Source organism: Pelobates fuscus, chromosome 5 (genome assembly GCF_036172605.1).
Source record: "Pelobates fuscus isolate aPelFus1 chromosome 5, aPelFus1.pri, whole genome shotgun sequence".
Lineage (NCBI taxonomy): Eukaryota > Metazoa > Chordata > Amphibia > Anura > Pelobatidae > Pelobates > Pelobates fuscus.
In genome coordinates, this window is record NC_086321.1 from 264,675,615 (window position 1) to 264,696,478 (window position 20,864).

The window sequence follows — 20,864 nt, forward strand, 5'->3', positions numbered from 1 at the left end:
TTATTATGAACAAAGAATAGTCACAGTGCATATAACAATATATGATAAATAAGTTATTTACACCAACAACTGATAAAAACAAAAAGGATAAAATACAGAAGTCCTAATTACTCACTGTAGCGGAGTAGCAGTATAATCACGGTATCTCCGCTGGTAGTCAGGAAAAAAACAGGTAAAACACCGGCAGCGTAATAATAATCCCTCCTCCCCAAGGACTAGACGACACAAAATCTGGGAGCCAACTGTCAACTGTCAACTGTCAACTGTCCACTGACCTCTGTGGGGGTCCCAGCTTCAAAAGATGTAATCCCTGTTGACCTAGGCAATAACATCTCTGTAATTTGTGCCATTTACTACACAAATTACATTAAAGGATAATATTCCAAGGGTGTAATAATAAATTATACACCCTTGCCGTGACTGAGGGCATTTTTCTAATCCCCTACATACTTATTAACCCTTAATGAGTAACACATGGAGTGGGTGGGAGCAATAACTGGAGTTTTGCTCCTAACATCTTCAAACTTCACCAGCTGTAATGATTTTGTTAATGACATTCATTGAACAAGTCAAAAGAGTACATCAGAAGTTTATAAATATAATGATTTACATGATTTCTGTTTAGTATCCTTACCAGCCACATTTGAATGTACCTGCATGACAATGGACTACAATTTTTTTTTTTAGCAGTGCAGGTTTACAAAACTAAATAGTTTGTGGGGGCGGGGCCTGGCCACCGAGAGCGGAGGACGCAGACCTGATTAGCACCTGCTCTGCAGCAACAATTAAGCTGATTTAAGCAATTAAATCGGGACCTCAACGGGCCAAAAAGGCAACCAGCCACAAGGTGAAACCTGGGGAACACAACGATGTCTCATAAGCGGCGACTTCGGAATATTACACCAGCCCAGTCTGAAAGGCCTACACGCGTGGTCGGCGCGCGGGAGACGGCCGCTCCCCCGCCGACAACCACGGCTGACAAGCAGAGGCTGGAACCCCGTTCCCCCCCCTCAGGACCGGTGGGGGTCATCCCGGTCCACCCTCGAGAGACCCAGGTGCGACCTACTAAGTATGCTCCAGCAACACAGGGGCTTGCAACAAACGGAGGTTCTACACCCAAAATGGCGGAGGCAGCGTGCACCCACAGTGAGCTGGCAGATATAGAGCACCGGCTTGACAGGGTCTTCCAAGCCTTCTGGGACAAGCTGGAAGCTCTAATGTTCCCAGATACCTCACAGGCAGTGCCTGTCACCAAGCCACACACTCACCCAAACGGGATCGAACAGGTGAAGGCACGGACACCTCGCGCACTGAGCCACCCAAAGAGGCGAAAGCAGCGAGACACCCACAAGCGACGGAGGACCGAAGTCCCGCTGAACAGCAGTAGGAGCCTGTTGACAGCCCCAGGGAACCGTCAAGTAACCCGGCTGAGGCACATCAACCAGACCTCCCACATACTGAACGGCGAGAACTTAACCCCACGAGACCAGAACCACCTGCCTCACAGCCTGCTGGTGAGGATCCGCTCCCTACCCGCACAAGGCATAGGCTGACTGACAAAACGAGAGAGCAGACAGCCCTAGTCGTTTAACGGTACCCAACACTCACACGACAATCGGACACTCACGCACCCTGAGAGGCAGACACATCCAAGGGGACTCATTTTTTTTTTTTTTTTTGATGTCAATGTTCCTAAAATGGAGGTATTTTTTTTTTTTTTTTTTTTTTTTATTTACAGTTTATATGGTACAAAGACAGTATATATACAATTTACATTTTCAGCATTGTACAGAGTTGTGACTGGACATATACAGTTAATAGTAGATTTCGTGATATTTATATCCCATAGTCCTGTGATATAGTTCAGATCCATAGTACCTCATGTCATTCTTATGGTCAGTATTGGGATTTTCAACTCTGTCGGGTTTGTTGTTTTCCCGCTGTCACTTTGTACCAATTTTATATTGTATAGTCGTGCTATAGGTGTAACTTAGGAGAAATGGTTAGGCGGGGAAGGGTTGGTGAGGAGGGGAGGAGGGGGGAAACTTGGAAGGGGGGGTCTGTTGTTCCCATTGGTTTAGCCGTGTCTCTGTTGTTGTTGTTGGGCGAGATTTAGGGTGTCGTGGTTTGTCTCTCACTGCCCATGCTTTGGCCTCCGGCCTGGAGGGTCCTGTAGTCATCCCATAATTCCCACGCTTCCACCCAGAATCTTTTGGGGGTTTGAAAAGCCCTAGTTTTGCACTCGTAAATGCGTGTCAGGTCTAGGTGTTCCATACAGGTTTCTATGAGAGGTGCCTCCTTCTTAAGCCATGTCTTGGCGATAGCTGAAATAATGGTTACTGTTACATGGAAGATAAGATACCTATGTGTTTTGGATATTTCCAGTGGGAAGTGCTGTAATAGGAAAATTTCTGGTGAAAGTGGGATCTTTATGCCCCCAACATTTTGTATGAGTGCTTTAGCGGAATCCCAGAGTTTTGCTATATCTGGGCAGCTCCACCACATGTGCCAAACGTCTCCCACGGCATGCCCACATCTCCAGCATGCCCCCGAATGTATAGGGTCTATGACCTTCATTTTGGCTGGAACTATGTGCCATCTATATAGCATTTTTCTTGAAATTTCCGTGTGAGCGGTACATAGAGAGAATTGTCTATTGGCCGTAAAGATCCTCTTCCACTCTACGTCCGGTATCTGCCTACCTATATCTTGCTCCCATTTCCTTATAAAGGTCAATTTGCGCAACTCTATATGTGGTTGATAACTATGGTAGATTCTGGACATTATACCCACGGATGTCTTCGTGGTTTGGCATAATAGTTCTATCTCCCGTATTTTGTCAATTGGTAGTGAAGCATGTTTGGTCGTTGTATGCTTTGAAATCCATGAGATTATTTGTCTATATGCAAATTCCGCGTTGTTTGGGAGATTGAAGTCCTGTCTTAGTTTCGGATAGGGAGTGGGGTCCCCTTCTTTTATTATTTGATGGGTGAATTTCAGCCCCTTATCATGCCACCCTTTGATGTTGATATGTGGAATTAATAATTCAAAGGATCTGAGCAACATGAATGGGAGTATCCCATCATTTGGGTTAGCAATTTTCATGTATTTGTCCCATTCTTTCAGTGTTAGAGATGTCGTAGAACACATATGTGGGAATTTTCGCCTTAATCGTTTGTTTATCCCTGCTATAGTGGCGATTTCAAATCCCTCGGTATGAGCCGCTTCTATCTGTACCCATTGTGGAGGTGAGGAATGGGGCCGAAAGGCTGTCACTAGGGGGGTGATGAGTGCTGCCCTGTAATAATGCTCTATGTTCGGGATACCCATACCTCCTTTCTGTTGGGGTTGATATAACGTGGATGCTGCCACTCTAGGTCGTTTATTGGCCCAGATGAACTTGCCAAGGACACTTTGGATTTCTTTTAGATAAGTGGCTGGAAGAGGCATGGGGATGGTTCTAAACAGGTATTGCAGTTTGGGTAGTATCAGCATTTTTACTGCGGCTATTCTACCTGTCCATGATACATATTTATTTTTCCAGTTCAGTATTTGGTGTTTAATCGTATGGAACAGAGGGAGATGGTTGGCCTTAAATATTTTCTGTGTGAGTTTCGGAAATTTTATTCCAAGGAATGTTAAGTGGTCTTGCCTCCACTCAAAGTGAAATGAATGTTGAAGGTTTTTTTCTAAGTCAGCTGAAGTGTGGAAGCACATGGCTTGGGTCTTTGTAACGTTCAATTTATAGTACGAACATGCGCTATAAATTCCTAATAATTTGTGGAAGGCTGGCAGTGACACCATTGGGTTGGTTAGTGATAGCATTATGTCATCTGCGAATGCAGTGATTTTATATTCCTCATCTCCTTTTGAGATACCTGTTATTTGTTTATCTTCCCTTATTGCTTGTAATAACGGTTCCAACGCCAGGATATATAGAATTGGGGATAGCGGACAGCCTTGTCGCGTGCCGTTTGTTATCTGGAATGGCTGTGACGCAAATCCGCCGTTTGTTACTCTAGCTGAGGGAACGGAGTATAGTGCTGATATTAGATTGAGCAATTTATTCGGGAATTGGAATTTGTTCAGTACTGCCTTGAGGAAGTCCCAGTGCAACCTGTCAAACGCTTTTTCTGCGTCTAGTGACAGGTGCACACAAGGACCCCTCTTTTGTTGTTTGGAGTATAGTAGGTCATATAGTTTTCGTGTACCATCTGCCCCTTGCCTTCCGCTAACAAAGCCCACTTGGTCATTTCTGATGATCTTAGGGATCACAGCTGCCATTCGATTGGCAAAGAGTTTAGCCAAAATTTTTGTGTCTGTGTTGAGTAATGATATGGGGCGGAGGTTCTGTGGCTTGTTTGGTGGCTTTCCTGGCTTGGGCAGAGTCACTATGTTTGCCATCAGCATGTCCTGTGGCATGATTCCTGTGGCAAGTATCTGGTTGAACGATTCCACCAAATGTGGGCCTAGGGTAGCGCTAAATTTTTTATAATAGGAGTTGGTGAAGCCGTCCGGCCCCGGCGATTTGCCGTGTGGTAGTGATTTAATAACTTGTTGAATTTCAGTTATGGTTATCGTTTCATTTAGCGTGTGTTGTTGTTCTAGGGATAGTGTGGGTAACTTTATCCGCGATAAGAAGTTTTGTATCTCTATATCATTTGGTTGATGTGTTAGGGGGTCCTGTTTCAAATTATATAGGGAGGTATAGAACTCTGCCATTTCCGCTAGAATTTCTTGCGGGTGGTACGTCCTACTCCCTGCTTTAGTGTGCATGTATGCTATTTTAGAGTGGGATTGCTTTTGTCTGAGCAAGGATGCTAATGCTTTCCCAGCTTTGTTTCCCTGCGTATAGTGGCCTAGTTTTAGTTTTTGGAGGGCATGAGCTGTGTCCTCCACTAGTATTTCGTTGATTAATTTGGTAGTTTTATCAATTTCCAGCAGATTGTCTGGTGAGGGCGTTACAATTTGGGTGGACTGTTTCTCCTGTAATGTTTTTAATAAGTCTCGGTATTTGGATTCTCTAGCTTTTTTGAGATAGGTCGCTCTACTGATGAGCGAACCCCTAATTACTGCTTTGTGCGCCTGCCATGTGGTTATGGGTGTGAGCTCTGGGAGCGAATTGTTATGGAAGTACTCCTGAAGTTCTTTATTGAGTTGTAGACCGAACTTTTCATTTTGTATTAGTGCATCGTTCAGTCTCCAAGGGGCCCTACCTCTGTGGTCTATAGTGGACTGAAGTGTTATGGAGGTTGGGGCGTGGTCGGACCATATTATGTCCCCTATCCCGCTGTGCTTGACCTTTTGCAGTATGGCATTGGTAACTAGGATCATGTCAATTCTGGAAAATGACTTGTGTACCTGGGAAAAGTATGTGTATCCTTTTTCGGTGGGGTGTTGTATTCTCCACACATCATAAAGGTTGTGGTCTGACGTTAACTTAGAGATTGCTTTACATTGTTTTAGTAGATACTTGGCCCTGGGTGCATTAGGGTTTAGCGATGTATCAGCAAGCGGATGCATGACATGGTTGATGTCTCCACACAGTATTGTTGATGCCCTTTGTGGGGATGGGATTTTATTAAGGACCTTAAGTAAGAAGTTTCTTTGGTTTGAATTGGGGCTGTATACTCCTACCAGTGTATATGTGGTCGTATTGATGATGCAATGTATTATAATATACCTGCCGTGCGTATCTTTCTTAATTTGTAACAGTTCAAAGGTGAGTGACTTATGAAAAAAAAAGGATACCCCCCGTGATTTAGAGGAATGTGTTGCGTGGTATTGGGACGGGTAGTCCTTCTGACCGAATTCCGGGACCCTGTTATGCTTGAAATGGGTTTCTTGCACACACATTACGTCTACGAGATCTTGTTTCATGGATTTAAGAAGCAACCTCCTTTTGTGCGGCGTGTTAAGTCCCCTTGCATTAAGTGTCTGAATTTTCATACTAAGTGGAGTATATTATGAGGGCGCTTGTGCCGTATAACATCTGGACTCGGGTATGTTCACTGGTTTTGGGGTTTTGTTTTATTGCATATATGCGTGGCCCCCTGTGGTGCGGAGCTCGTGGCCTACAACAGGGCATGAGGTTTTGTGTTTTTCTTTGGTTAAACAGTGTCTGTTTCTTTCGGTGGTTTGTTAGGGTAGTTGATGGGAAACAAGGCTTTTCCCAGTTGCAATGTATCGATTTCGGCCAACTGGGCCATTTTAGAACTGTAGGAAGGGTTATAACTGAGGAAAGGGTAAGGGTGGGATATATACAAAACTCCCCTAGGGGAGGCTGGGTACTGATATGTAGTACCATGGGGTAAGGAACTGGTGGTTCCAGTTAGTGGCTTTGGGTCTATCTATGCGTTTGTTAGGGCGTTGAGGAAGAGCCTCTATATGACATCATTGTCCCTTCATCTTGTAGGGCCTGGTGCCAGTGATAGGTAATGCTGGGGATCTATATTGGGCTCTAGTGGTCTTCACAACCTTATTCCGTCTGAGGGTTATACCAGTCTGTTCACATCATAAACATACATATCATATTTGCTGGAAAATCATATTCTGTACCTTGTGTATATAAATACACTCCTATCTATGCCCTGGTGTCTCTTATTCTGTGTGATACTTAAGTCCCCTTACATTCCAGCGCCTTATTTGTCAGCTAAGTTTCCCGCCTTTATTTAGCTATCTACACATTTTGTTCATTAGAATTCTCGTCCCCACCATGGGGATAACTGGAGATATTTTGTCAGTTCGCTCTTCTATCATAGCATGTGACTTTGGGGTGCAGGTAGAATGATAGCCTATCTGCCTGTAGTCACTGTGGTGCTAATGTTAACCTATTATGAAGCACATGTTATCTATCTTTTTACATTAACATATATCAGTGCAAAGAGGGAACTTATGGAGCAAAGTTATAAAACATTTAGAGCAGCAAAGTTTACAACTAAACAGTGGGTATTAAAGTCCCGGAAGATTTGAAACATAGTGCTGTCTGGCTGTAGAAATTAGTATGATGCAGAATACTTGCGGGTTAGATCTCTCCTCGCCGTGGTGAAGCAGGCTTCCACTCCAGCGGCAGTCGGTCTGTCGGGTTTACCGTGGGCCCCGGTACGTGCTCTGTCAGTCCCCATGCTCGTAGTTTGCGGAGGCCCTCTTCTGGTGAAGCGAAGCTGTGTAAGGTTCCTCCCTTGGTGACCAGCATCTTCGTCGGGTATCCCCAACGAAAGCGTAATTCTTGCGCCCTCAGTATGTCCGCGACCTGGGAGAAGTCTTTCCGTCTGCGTAGAGTGGAGGCTGATATGTCCGCAAATATCTTGATGTCCGGATAGTCCTCCGGCGGCGTTCCATTGTTGCGGCTGGCTTTCAAAATTAATTCTTTAATATGAAAGTAATGTGCACGTAATAGCACATCTCTCGGTGCTGTGTCTGGCAGGAACTTCGGTCTGGGTAGGCGATGAATTCTGTCTATTAACATCATGTCGGCCGGTATATCCGGCGCGTAAGCCTTGAACAGGCCTCTTGCGTATGCTTGTAGATTTTCTGGTGTTATATTCTCGGGGACTCCTCGTAGGCGCAAATTGTTCCTACGTGCCCTGTCTTCAAGGTCTGTGAGTTTGACCTCTGTTGCCTCCAGTTTTTTTTCCAGTTTCTCTACATGGGAGGCCAGATCATTGTGAGCTGTGGCAAAGGTCTCCATTTTGGATTCCACATGTGAAGTGCGTTTCCCCAGTTCTTGGACATCTTTTCTCAAGGAGTCCACTGAGTGTTGCCAGTTTGTAATTAATTTCTGTGATTGTTCTTCCAGCGCTGCTTGCAAGAAAGTTTTCGTTATTTTATCCTGGTCCAGGGCGTTCTCTGTGTGTCCCTGTGCCTCGAGGCCGTCTTTGCTGGCGTCGCCATCTTGCATCGAAGCTCGACGGGTGTCCGGCTCTGTATAGTTTTTACTACCAAAAAAATTCATTTTTTCGGCTTTGCCGGCATTCTTCTTGGTCTTCTGCTGTGCCATAGTAATATTTTACGTTGATTTTGTGCCCTATATTGTCGGATGCTTGTGGATTAACGACCCTGCTTGCCGGAGCTCGGATCTATGCGTCCATTACTCTCGGCAGTTGGCCACGCCCCCAGGGGACTCATTTTTTGATAACTAGACTGTCCTTTCATACCGCTTGCCAACCCCCCCCCCTGGAAAGCCCACTTAAGCTACTTGTAACGCAGTTTTATGGCAATCCCGTGGGTCATGCCACACCATCCCTAATTACAGGACTAAGCTTACCAATATCTACTAAGCGGTGAACTTAACTAATGGTCTACCACGTAAATATAACTATAAACGAGAACCTAAACTACTGAAATACTAATCTCTCAACATAAAAATGTGCCTGTTTAGCGAATGTCACAACTTGTATTGCGAATGTTCACCAATTCACCCTGATGTAGCTGTTGTGGCGCACCAATGTTATTTGTTAATATTGTGCACAACAAAAATAAAGAATAAAAAAAAAAAAAAAAACTAAATAGTTTGTTTGCATTAACTGCATTATAAAGTCTATAATATCAATACACTGTCATTTAAATATAATCTAAAATGAAAAATAATGTAGGTTTTGAAAAGTTTCACACCCACTTAACAGAACATTATTGATTGCTTACCATAATTGTATTGCTCAACCAGAGTAATTTATTATAATGTTATGTGTACTTATTTTGAAATAAGTTACTTATAACAAATTAGAGGGAATTATTTAATTACAGAAATATACTTTGTCAGTGAAATCATTATATCAGAATTGTCTTTGATTGGATTACGTTTTCCTGATACCTTTGGAAAGAAAATGATGATAATTAAATGTGTGCACTTATAACAAATGATAATTAATTACCAAAAAATGCACAGAAGAGAGCTACTTATTTATATTGATATTTATGAAGCTAGTTAAGCTGAAGTTAGTTAGTCAACCAAGCATTTCTTTAGGGAGGGAGCTAGGAATTTAGACACTAAATCCATTAAAGGGACACTATAGTCACCTAAATTACTTTAGCTAAATAAAGGAGTTTTAGTGTATAGATCATTCCCCTGCAATTTCACTGCTCAATTCACTGTCATTTAGGAGTTAAATCACTTTGTTTCTTTTTATGCAGCCCTAGCCACACCTCCCCTGGCTATGATTGACAGAGCCTGCATGAAAAAAAAAACTGGTTTCACTTTTAAACAGATGTAATTTACCTTAAATAATTGTATCTCAATCTCTAAATTGAACTTTAATCACATACAGGAGGCTCTTGCAGGGTCTAGCAAGCTATTAACATAGCAGGGGATAAGAAAATCTTAATTAAACAGAACTTGCAATAAAGAAAGCCTAAATAGAGCTCTCTTTACAGGAAGTGTTTATGGAAGGCTGTGCAAGTCACATGCAGGGAGGTGTGACTAGGGTTCATAAACAAAGAGATTTAACTCCAAAATGGCAGAGGATTGAGCAGTGAGGCTGTAGGGGCATGTTCTATACATCAAAACTGCTTCATTAAGCTAAAGTTGTTCAGGTGACTATAGTGTCCCTTTAATTCATTGTGGTGAAGAGATATATGATATTGGACAAATAATAACTTTGACAATTTTCCCCCTTCTGAAATAGTTTAGGCGGTTTTATTTCTAAAACATATATACATTATCATATGGTAGTTTTGACTGAAATTTAAACTTGTGTCATGTTAAATTACTCCATATGAGACATGAGCTGAGAAGTGAAACTTTAATGTGAATGTTCTAAATGTGTCCTCTAAATCCAAGTTAAATATAAAATACAATGAATGTGTAGCACTGACATCTCAACCAACCTACACTAAGGGGTTGGAAATGGAAAATAAACTATGGGAGGTGAGAATGAGAGATTTGCACCTTCACCAGATTTAGTGGGGTTGAGAGAGATTGGGGCAGACATTAAAGAAATAGTACATTTTTACATATCATCCATTTCTGACACATTCCAGGTTATTACATCTAGTCTCTAGATCAAACCATTCAAACCCCTTGTCTTCCTGGTTCTAACAAACTACAAGTTTCCATTTGGTCCACAGATGGATCTCTCATCCATTTGCAGGGTATTCAATTCAGTAAGCAGATCAAACCAATTTGCCTTGTTTTACATCTGGTTACACATGCCAAGCAAACTAGAAGTTTTCAGTAGGCTCCACAGTTGGACACATCATATTTTTCTAGTAGTTTCTGGGGCAAACTATTTTGTAAATTTGCATATATATATATAAGTGTAGCGCACCGCCAATATATCGAATGCCACTGGGTCGAAGCCCAAAATAGTTTCAGAGAAATCATAGCAAGGGCCAGTCTCTGTTTGTGGGATTTTGTACGAAAACCACATAGTTTATATGAAAGATTGCAAGTGTAGAATGCTCCCCCCATTCAGTAGTTTATATCTCCCGAACGCTGTTCATATAGGTGGTTAGGAACTTGAACGGGCAGAATGTCTATTTTCACCGGCGTTCGTGGGAGTCCCTGGCCCGAATCAGTTCCAGGCACTTGACAACCAAGTTCGACAACATGGCCACCACCCAGTTTCCATTGTGGTTTTTATACTGGATACCTAGTATTCCATGTTCTAATGAGGTTTTGGGGTGGTCCTCGTTCGGGAAACGAACCAAGTGGGTATGAACAAATAAACGATTATCCATAAAATGAAATGTGCAGAACCAAGTGATGGGTTGTTCCTTCACATTAATGACTCTGTCCAGATAGAAAGAAAGTATAAGGGCTCTGGAGAGCTTTTTGGGTCAAAGGTTTTTTTTGCAGGGGGGTTAGAATCTCTATCTCACTAGGGTACACTCTCTTTCTCTGTGTGCGTGAATGGAGACCAGATTGTCTTCAGTGTCATAAGATCATCATTAGAAGCTGAACATTCACAGGAGTGTCACCAGGAAACCTTATTGTCAGGAGCCTGCTGTTTGTGTGAATGAATTGCTGTAAGCTGCATTGCTCGTAATGAACATTACAAGTTTACAATATCTACATTTTTCTGATTAAAAGTCGCTTTCTGGAAAGAATCTAGTTGTCGTATTTCTGCACCTGTACTTGTTAAATGGTTCAAGAAGATGGTATCTGTTCAGAACCCTTTGTAGCAGTATTTGTTAGTGCTTGGAGAAGGGGTATTGTAATTTACAAAGAAACACAATGCAGAGTGGGAATGGAAAAAAAAGACAAATGGAAGTATTAGTATAATTACTATTATCAGTATCACTATTATTACATTTAAACAACATTATAGTGGGGGAGGGAGAGACATGGACAGACATTGGCTATAGGTTAGACGGAGTGTTTGAGGCAGATATTAACTTTTTTGGGGAATGCAAAGATTGTTACAACTATGCTAGGAAGAGAGAGATTGTGGCAGAGACTATTGTGCCATGATAACTCCTGTTGCTTTCCCTTGGCATTCTTGCTCTCGTGAATTATTGTTGCATCAATATTAATTCTGGATCTGATTCCACTAACCAAAGACACTCCTGCATAAATATCGACACCAGATCTGAATTAAAAAATAACTACTAACCATAAACATTCCTCCATCAATTTTTATGCAGTATCTGACAAAAATTACGACACCAACTGAAAACACTTCTGCATGAATGGTGCCATTAACCAAATGCACATCTGTTTCAATTCTGACACTGCATGCTGCAATGATCGGTTTTAGAGAACATTAAATTAGAGTCTTAAATTAGAGGGGCAAAGGTTTAAAAATAATACCAGGAAGTATTACTTTACTGAGAGGGTAGTGGATGCATGGAATAGCCTTCCAGCTGAAGTGGTAGAGGTTAACACAGTGAAGGAGTTTAAGCATGTGTAGGATAGATATAAGGCTATCCTAGCTATAAGATAAGGCCAGGGACTAATGAAAGTATTTAGAAAATTGTGCAGACTAGATGGGCCAAATGGTTCTTATCTGTCGTCACATTCTATGTTTCTACGTTTCTATGTTCCTGTCTAGATTCGTGACCCTGGCTTATTGATTTTGAGTTACCTGCTTGCAGGTATTCCTTATTTACCTTTGCAAAACTACTTTCAGCCCGGCAATGCTTAGCACTGGTAATATGCTCTAACCTCTTTCTCTTGTTATCTATCTCAGGTTTGTGTTTTGGGTTATATCCAAACATGAGAGGAAGTGAATGGAAGAATGAGAAAGGTAGTATTGGGAAGGAGACTAAACATAAAACCCAATACATGAAGGGAGCAAAATTGGGTAGCCCCATAATACAGGGACGTGAGATTGGCGCGGAAATGATCTATAGTGGGAAATAAAATTTGTGCAGACACCAGGGGTGTAAGCAACTATGGAGAAAAGGATTTGAGTAGACACAAAATACATTCAAACCTGCAATAGACATATGCAATTAGTTTCAGTCCGAATATGAATTCGGACGAATTTCGGGCAATTCGGACATTCGGGTACTTCCAAATGTCCGAATTGCCTAAGTGCCGAATTGCCGTGGTCCCGAAGTTCCGAAATTACCGAATTTGCGAAGTGTCGAAGTGCCGAAGTTCTGAAGTGCTGAAGTGCCGAAGTTCCGAAGTTGCCAAAGTTCCGAAGTGTTGAAGTGCCGAATTGACGAAGTACCGAATTGCGAAAATCCCGAGTTTCGGTATGCCCAACCGAACCGAAAATTGTCCCCATGCACATGCCTAACCTGCAATACTAAAATAAATCACTGTATTCACATACTTACGTACCCTTAATATATATCCCTGGTTTTAACCTGCACATACAGTTGTGCTCAAAAGTTGACATACCCTTGGAGAATTGGTCATATATGGACCATTTTTAAAGAAAACATGAGTGCGCAGACAAAACACATTTATTTTATTTCTTATGGGATTCATATTCAACTGTAGGTTATAACAGAATGGCACAATCATAAAACAAAACATGGCAACAAAGAAAAAAAGGAAATTACCCCTATTAAAAAGTTTGTGTATTGCCCTTTTAGCATCAATGACAGCTTGCAGTATTTTGTAATAGTTGCCTATGAGGCCCCTAATTCTTGCAGGAGATATTGCTGACCTTTCCTCTTGGCAAAATGCCTCCAGGTCATGCAACATCTTTGGTCGTCTTGCATTAACGTTTGAGATCTCCCCAGAGGGGCTCGATAATATTAAGGTCAGGAGATTGTGAGGGCCACTCCAGAACATTTACTTTTTTCTGCTATAACCACTGGTGGGTTAGCTTGGCCTTTTACTTAGGGTAATTTTCATGCTGGAAAGTCCAATAGTCCATAAAGCTCTATTTGGTCTTGTCACAAATTACAGTGTGCCAGAAGCTGTGAGGCTTGTCAAGGTGTTGTCGGGCATATTGTAACTGGGCTTTTTTGTGACATTGGTGCAGTAAAGGCTTCTTTCTGCCAACTCGACCATGCTCAGATATCATAGTTTTGTGCTCCTTGAAACAACCACAAGTCTTTTTTCAGAGCAGCCTGTAATTCTCCTGAGGTTACCTGTGCATTTGTCTTTGTATCCCGAACCATTCTTCTGGCATTTGTGGCTGAAATCTTTCTTGATCTACCTGACCTTGGATTGCTATTTTGGTCTACCTGACCTTGGCTTGCTATCAAGAGATCCCTGAATCTTCCACTTCTTAATAAATGATTGAACAGTACTGACTAACATTCCCAAGGCTTTGGATATTGTTTTATATCTTTTCCATCTTTATAAAGTTCCATTACCTTGTTATGCAGGTCTTTTAACAGTTCTTTTCTGCTCCCCATGGCTCAGTATCTAGCCTGCTCAGTACATTCACATGAGAGCTAACAAACTCATTGACTATTTATACACAGACACTAATTGCAATTTAAAAAGTCACAGGTGTGGGAAATTAACTTTTAATTGCCTTTTTAACCTGTGCGTGTCACCTTGTGTTTTTGTAACAAGGACAAACATTCAAGGGTGTAAACTTTTGATCAGTGCCATTTGGGTGATTTCTGTTATCATTATGATTTAAAAATGAGCCTGTTGGGATACACTGCTGGGCAAAGAGTTCCATGCACCTCACTTTTGGACTGAACGTTCGGGGAGAGTCTTTCAGTGATACACAGACAACCCGCTTCAAATTGGGCTACTACCAGTGTATTAAGGGTGAGGCAAACATATTTATAGACATAAGTTACAGCAATAGTAACATGACAAGATTACATCAGCTAAACATGATATTGCTTATTCAGCAACCAACAACATGTATTTCTGGTAGCGAGGTCAAAAAGATTATCTCATTGATGGCTGGCAACAGGTTAATTTTTAAGCTGACATTTAACTAGACTATTTCAAGAATGAGCTGCCCATTTAAGGTAGTCATGTATTTTTTTTTTTTTTTAAGGGGGGTGGTAAAACAAGTTTTGCATGATTATGTATGGTACATGCGAAACAGTTAAACAGTGAAACAGTGAAACAGCATGGGAATCCATTGCAAATATCAGTACAGTGTAGGTATTAGTTACAGAATGGAGGGCATGGCGACCACAAGTGAGTTAACAGTAATAAAGATTGCAATAATAATGGTTATAACAATAAGATGATTACAATATGAATATAATTATTATATTACATACCAGATATGTGTAACATATTACAGTTTGCTTTAGGTTGGTTGTAGTTCTAAATATTATCTTGGTGAGATGTAGATGAACGTGAATTTTAATGTCTGAATGGCAGTTGTGCAATAATCTGAAAACAAGGTAAGTATATGGCACCGTTTGGCTTACTGCATTCTACCCCAACCCCCTCTAGCTGATTACTATCCTAATGGGTCTTATTCGACCATGCTTGCTTTGGGGTACTATATATGTTTGCATAGCCTCTTCTCGACCACTCTATCATAGCCCAGTCCCATTAAAGGGAAACTCCAGTGCCAGAAAAACGATCCGTTTTTCTGGCACTGGAGGGTCCCTCTCCCTCCCACCCACCAATCCCCGGTTATTGAAGGGTTGAAAACCCCTTCAGTGACTTACCTGGGACAGCGGCGATGTCCCTCGCCGCTGTCTCCGCCTCCGCGACGCTCCTCCTAGTGATTACGTCGGCCGGTGGGCGAGACTAATCTCGCTCACCGGCCGAGGAGACCTAATGCGCATGCGCGGAAATTCCACGCATGCGCATTACGTCTCCCCATAGGAAAGCATTGAAAAATCATTTCAATGCTTTCCTATGGGGTTTTGAGCGACGCTGGAGGTCCTCACACAGCGTGAGGACGTCCAGCGACGCTCTAGCACAGGAAACCTGTGCTAGAACCCAGGAAGTGACCTCTAGTGGCTGTCTAATAGACGCATTACGTCTCCCCATAGGAAAGCATTGAAAAATCATTTCAATGCTTTCCTATGGGGTTTTGAGCGACGCTGGAGGTCCTCACACAGCGTGAGGACGTCCAGCGACGCTCTAGCACAGGAAACCTGTGCTAGAACCCAGGAAGTGACCTCTAGTGGCTGTCTAATAGACAGCCACTAGAGGTGGAGTTAACCCTGCAATGTAAATATTGCAGTTTATGAAAAACTGCAATAATTACACTTGCAGGGTTAAGGGTAGTGGGAGTTGGCACCCAGACCACTCCAATGAGCAGAAGTGGTCTGGGTGCCTGGAATGTCCCTTTAAGGTTCTAATCCCTGATGGTGTGAGGGCATTAAAGCTGAAAGTGTACAGTACAGCTTACCTGGGTGTTATAGAGAGGAGGGAAGGACTGAGATAATGGAGGGCGAGCTACGTGGACATAGTTCATTCTTGGAGAGGGGGATATTGTGTCATATTTGTCATCCAAGCTTGTGGGAAGCTATATGTACCTACCCTGATTTGGAGAACTAGTTAATGGGGAAACCCAACCGTAATGGTATTTTGTGCTGTAGTATATGAAATGAAATAACGTGTAGATAAGTAATTTAAGGTAAAATAAAATAGTTACACATGAAGAAAACGTATATTAATTTGGGGATGGTTCTTGGTGGAGGACATAGGGGGATTGCCATGTCATAGACGCTTCTGGTCCCACACTAGATTGTTAAAATCGTAAGTGTTTCCCATAGTGTGTACGGAAGACTCCCACTTACACCATTGGAGCAGGAATTTCTGCATGTTTCTACTCTTGGCCCATTCTTTTTCATGGATAAATGTGGAATTGACTATGGTAACCACTTCTGAGATGTTGGGAATAGTGTCGCTTTTCCAATGGGCGGCTATGGTAACTTTTGCAGCTAACAATATATTTATTACTGCTGCTCTGGAAGGTATATCTCCTATGTTAGGGAGTAAATGTAAGATATATATGGCTGGTGACAGTGGGAATTTTAGGCCTCCTATTTTATGAAGTAATAGTTGTATAGTTATCCAATAAGGTTGAAGCTTCGTACATTCCCAAAATATATGTATTAGAGTACCTTTCGCTGCTTTACACCTCCAGCAATTTGGTGTTAAATCAGTATGAATTTTGCTTAATCTATCAGGGGTCATATACCATCTCATCATAATTTGTGTTACACAATTGGAAGACTGTTTAGTGTGGTGTATGGCCTGTTCCCATTCCGAAACTGGAAACGCCACACCCATATCTTCTTCCCATTTTAGCATGTAAGGCATCTTGGTGAACCTCTTGGTATCAAATTGCGCTAAATAGCAATATGTGAGGAATTTTGTATTAGAAAGCGACTTGGGTGTAGAGTGGCACAAACATCCTAGTTTGCTCAGGGATTCTGGGCCTATATAATGTACTGCTTTAGATTGCAGTATATGTTTCACTCTTAAATAAAGGAAAATGTCACGTGGTGGTAGTTTAAAGATTGCTTGGAGTTCCGGAAAAGGTAGTAGACCTCTATTATCATATAATAAGTGTACGTGGGTAATACCTTGGACTGTCCAGAGTTGAACTGGGAGGTTCAGAGATATGAATGAAAGAGCCATTAATGGTGCTATGAACAATTGTTCATTGTAGGGGCAAATTGATGAGCTCCAGGCGCTCCATGATTTGAGAAGAAATCTCGTGTTAGGTAAGCTGATAGACATTGGGCATGTGAGAGAGATCCATAGCATGTCTGGAAGGGAGTGAATATTTCCGCAGTTGGACTCAAGTTGAAGCCATACCGGTTTGGATTTGCGTGTCATAATGTTTAAGCATTGTGCTAATAATGTGGCTCTATAGTAGTTTTTTTAACATTGGGAACGCTAAGTCCTCCTTTGCTAATGGGACGCCATAGGGACTGGAATGACACTCTTGGAGGTTTTTTCTTCCAAATGTGGGCATTGATGGCGATTTGGAATCGATTAATGAGAGAGTTGGGGAGTGCAAAGGGAATAGTTCTAAATAAATATAAGATATTAGGGAGGATCATCATTTTAATGGAGTTAATCCTACCTAACCAGGATATGTGTGTGTTGAGCCATGAGTCTGTTTGTTTGAGTATCTTGGATAAAACCACTTCATGATTTTCCTTGATAATTTGTGCTCTTGTATGTGTAATTTTGACGCCTAAGTAGGAAATAGAGGTTTTATGCCAGTCAAATGAATGTGTGGCTTGTAGGGTTGCTAAGGTTCCTGGGTTTAGTCTTATCGGGAGAATTTGAGTTGGAGGTGCTGCAGCAGCCGCTCTCTGTCTCCCTCCATGAGTTCAGCAACGAGAATGAATTTGGCTTTGTTACTGGCAATGATTCCCCTTGCTTCTAATAGCTCCTTTAATGTAGCTCGTTTCAAGCGTGTATAATCCGTCCCCATTCACCATCTGTTCGGGTAAATTCACATACCCTTGAATTCCGGCTCTCATGTGAATTGGGGTTTCCACAAATTGCTGTTCCTTTCTCTTTATTCGTGCCAAATCTGCCAAATTACATTCTGCTGTGCGGTTTGAATCCCGTCGCTTGCCACCAATTGTAGCGGAGCTGCAATATTAAATCCCAAGATCTCCGCTGGTATAGAAGGTAATCCAAAGTAAAGCGCTGGAAAAGAAGGCAATATCCCAAATCCCCCAGTAACCAGACGAAACACAGCTCAGGGAGTCAACTAACTATTTTTATTCACGGCTCCAGGAGTTAACTGTCAACTGTCAACTTTATTCATGGCTCCAGGAGTTAACTGATAATTTTATTCACGGCTGTTAGCCTAAGCATGCTCTCTATTCTAAAACCCACAATTACATTTTTACACCAGGTTAACACAGCTATTTCAGACAACCTTTAAATGTTCTGCAATATGACCTAAAGTGGCTAGGTTTGCCACAGACTGGAGCACCGTTAACCCCACGATCGCCGCGATCTGGGGTTAACTTTAGTAAATGACTGAAATTTACCATCAACGGTCCTTAACTGCAGGACAAGGTTGACGGGAAATTTCCGTCTGCAGTCAGGGAGGGGTTAAACTTAATTCACTTTTATATCCTTTCAGCATACAACTTCCTAAACCATTAGGTACCTTTCTCTGAGCCATTAGGGACTGTTAACAATTAACTAACCTTTTGGTACCTTACCAGTATATATAAACCCCTAATATTCTTCTTCCCTTTTATTTATTTTCTCTTAGAACATATATGCACTTTCCTTCCAAAGTTTCTAAATTGTGATTTTGTTGCTACTTTGTCCATTTACATTGTAGCAATATAAGTAACAACCATGTAATCAGTGGTGTATCCTGGTTTTGTGCTGCCCTAGGCAGGACAAAACTCAGGCGCCCCTCTCCCACCTCCCCCCCCCCCCCCGAGACACCCCCACCCAACCCTTTCCCCCCCGTCCCGCCTTCTAAATACACACACACACACACACACACACAAATTCACTGACAGATACGCATACACTAGCTAACATACACACACACACAGTCAGACACACACACTCACTAGCAGACACACACACACTCACTAACAAACACACACCTCACTGTCAGACACACACACTCACTGTCAGACACACACACTCTCTGATATATAATATATTATAATATAATATATATAATATAATAATATATAATACAATATATATAATATAATAATATATAATACAATATATATAATATAATAATATATAATATAATATATATAATATAATGTAATATAATATATAATATAATAATATATTATAATATAATAATATATTATAATATATAATATAATAATATATAATATATTATAATATATAATATATAATTATAATATATAATTATAATATAATATATAATATATAATATATAATATATAATTATAATATATAATTATAATATAATATATAATATATAATATATAATAATATAGAATATATATAATATAATAATTATAATATAATATATAATATATAATAATATATAATTATAATATAATATATATAATATATATAATATAATTATATGTATTATATATATTTATTATATATATTATTATATTATATTATTATATTATATATATTATTATATTATATATTATTATATTATATTATATAATATAATAATATATATAATATAATAATATATTATATAATAATATATATAATATAATAATATATTATATAATATAATAATATATTATATAATATTTATTATATATATTATATATATTTATTTTATATATATATTATATTATTATATTATATATTATATTATATATATTTAATATATAATATATAATATATATAATAATATATAATAATATATAATATATATAATAATATATATAATAATATATAATATATATAATAATATATAATATAATAATATATATAATATAATAATATATATATATATATATATATATAATTAATTTAACCTACCCCCCAGCCTCCTTACCTTTGGGAATGCTGGGGGGGGGTTTCTCTATCTCCCTGGGGTCTAGTGGGGCTGCCGGTCGGCTGCTGGGCTGGTTGCTGGGCGGGCGGCTGGCGAGGGAGCTCTTCCTCTGAGCTCTCTGCTCAGCTCCCTCACGCGCTGCAGAGTGAGGCTGGGAGCCGGAAGATTACGTCATATTCCGGCTCCCAGCCTCACTCTGCGGCGCGCGAGGGAGCTGAACAGAGAGCTCAGAGGAAGAGCTACCTCGCCAGCCACCCGACCAGCCCATCAGCCCGACCAGCCCATCAGCCCGACCGGCAGCCCAGTTAGCCGCAAGGCTAACAAGGCACTTGCCCTGGGCATTTGGGGGCGGCGTTTTTTGCCGCCCCCTGGAAAATGCCGCCCAAGGCAAATGCCTTGTTTGCCTTGCGGCTAAAACGCCCCTGCATGTAATCAGATATGGTATGATATATGTATCTTTAGTGAGAGAGATTATAACTTTCACTCTGCTCTTTTGTTTTACGTTTTTCAAATAAGTGTTCTGTTGCTATTATAATTTATTTCTATGATATCTTATATACAGTTTTAATACAAGTTCTTTCTTTTTCGTTTTATTGTATATGCTGTTGGTATATATTGAAAGTATACATTATGCTGTCCTATTGGTTACAATATTTTGTGTTTGAACAAATATGAACATTACTCAGAACTTAAGAATGTCACCAAGAAAGATCTTCTACAAACAACAAAGGCAGAATGAAGATTTCACATTTAAGATATATAAGTGAAACCGAAGAGTATGATGACATCACTGCTCCAGAAAGAGGCTTGGAACTCAAGGAAGCAATACAAGTTTGAAAGAGACTTGGAACATGATGGAGCTCCAGGTGAGAGTGTCCGCTGTGATGAGTATATACATTGAACCTCAACGTATTACCAAGTGGTAATTACCTTGAGGGGCTTAAACACCAGAAGGTCATTACCTTATTTAGAGGGTATATAAGCAGACATCGGCAAACCAGGTATCAACACACAGCACATCCAGCTGAGGAAGCTACATGCAGTAGTGAAACGCGTTCGGGTATTCTGTATGAACAT